The 2050-nt window shown below is 33.8% G+C and overlaps 1 protein-coding gene across 8 annotated transcripts in view; it reads left to right on the top strand.

Annotated features, from left to right (window-relative positions):
* Positions 1 to 2050, top strand: part of LOC106462269 (excitatory amino acid transporter-like) — a 68221-nt gene that overhangs the window by 34185 nt on the left and 31986 nt on the right. For 2 of the 8 annotated variants that reach the window (XM_022389476.1, XM_022389473.1), the window contains exon 1: positions 1007 to 1203. The exons of 4 other annotated variants lie outside the window; for them this stretch is intronic. The gene's annotated coding sequence lies outside the window, so the exon portion shown is untranslated. Of the gene's footprint in view, positions 1 to 975; positions 1204 to 2050 lie in introns of those variants that run through there. 2 more of the 8 variants (XM_022389474.1, XM_022389478.1) reach the window with 2 other exon arrangements.

Below are 2050 nucleotides of genomic sequence, written 5' to 3'. Positions count from 1 at the left end.
TGTTTGTAGTTAAGCACAAAGCTACACGATGGGCTATCTGTGCTCTGCCCACCACGGGTATCGAAACCCGGATTGTAGCGTTGTAACCATTGAGATATGTAAAACTTTATTATATGAGAAAGGGGGGGGGTAGTTTTATACCGAAAGAGATATTCCACGAATTAATGGTTATGGCTACAAAAAAAATCACATTTTTTGTTTAAGGTAAAGTTTATGATCAGAAAGATGTAGTTAGTATGGGTTCCTGTTTGGCCACCATATTGGCTAATGTATTTATGTGTTTTAAGGAAAAGAAATGGTTAGAAGAATATACAAAGTAAATTAAACCGATAGTGTATAAACGATATGTGGACGACACATTTACGGTATTTGAAAGTGAAGAACAAGTAGATAATTTATTGAATTATCTGAAGAAACAACATAATAATATTAAATTCACGGTAGAAAAAAAAGAGATTGTATGTTACCTTTTTTAGGCACTCTAGTTAAGAAAAAAGATGATAAAATTGAAATTGGAATTTATCATAAACCTACATTTTCGGGGTTGTACTTTAACTATAATAGTTTTATACCTAATAACTTTAAAGAGAATCTAATCAGAATTCTCGTATATAGAGCTCATAAACTATGTAGTGATGAAGTGGAAAACATCTAAAATTACTTGTGTTTGAATGACTTCCCAATAAAAGGTTTAACACGAGTTATCAACGATTATATCAAGAAAGCGGTCGCCCCTAAAGAAGAGAAAGATAATGTTCCAAAAAAGTTTGTGTATATGACACTACCATTTATTGGAACTCATGCTTTGAAAATCAAGAAAAATATAAAGAACTTCCTTTGTAATGATTACCCACAAGTTGAACTATGTGTGGTACTTAAACCAGAATACAGAATAAGGAACTATTTTGTATTCAAAGACAGAATTAGCAAAGCGGACCGATCACATGTCATCTAATAGATATCAGTGCTCTGTTTGTAATAGAGCGTATATAGGGGCGATGGTGAGGAGGCTTAGTGATCGAGTTAAAGAACATAGTGTGTCAAGGTATGTATAATTCTCAAATATCATCCGACATAAAGAAGAATGTGTGAATGTAAATGTAGAAATTGAACTGTTCCAAATTATCGGAAAGGCTGAAAATGAGCAGTGGCTGAGGTTAAAAGAAACATTAGAACCTGAACTAAACAAGAAATCTAGAACTGGTGAGCTGATGTTAAAAGTGTGATAAGAGAGAAAAAATTCACATGTTTGAAATTACCTTGTGTTAGTTATTTAAATATATTATTAATTGATATTTTTTAATTAATCTGCTAAATATACAAAAGGTTTGCTTGTTTGTTTGTAATTAAGCATAAAACTACACAATGGGCTATCTGTGCTCTGCCCACCACGGGTATCGAAACCTGGATTTTAGAGTTGTAAGTCTGCAGAAATACCGTTGTGCCACTGGGGGGCATATTCAAAAGAACTGGTCAATTAACAAGCTACTCTTCGTGAACCTGGAGCAGGTCGAATGACCACGGCGTCAACAGAAAAAAAAACTAAATTAATAATAGTGAATAAGAACTTCTGAATGAAAGTAAAGGAGAGCGAACAATAATATGTCATCCACACTATGTCTACTATATTCACTGCCGACGAGGCCTTTCTTCTGATACCAGGGCTCTCGAAGCCAGCCGGGATACGACAGATATGGTAGTGGTAACATAAAAACATGGTATTCTGCACTGTTTAAAGCAAATACAATATAATTGTGCATTGTACAACTTATTCGCTTATCTTTTACATTTTTTTTGATAATGTATTTGTTAACGCAAAAACGCCATTATAGCCGCAAATACTTATTTCTGTGTCCTCTGTATGTGTATAATTGTGTATGTGTATCAACTAACTGATAACACTTCAAATTCCATATTTAAGAATATTGTTTAATTTTCTTTTGTTCAAAAATATTCTGTTAGTTGTTATACAGAAAGTCTTCCATATACTTGTTTCAATCTGAGGGTCGCGGGTTCGAATCCCTGTCACACCAAACATGCTCGCCCTTTC

The sequence above is a fragment of the Limulus polyphemus genome, unplaced genomic scaffold, assembly GCF_000517525.1.
Source record: "Limulus polyphemus unplaced genomic scaffold, Limulus_polyphemus-2.1.2 Scaffold1129, whole genome shotgun sequence".
NCBI lineage: Eukaryota > Metazoa > Arthropoda > Merostomata > Xiphosura > Limulidae > Limulus > Limulus polyphemus.
Note: the sequence above shows the minus strand (reverse complement) of the source record. Positions and strands in the feature narration are given on the sequence as shown.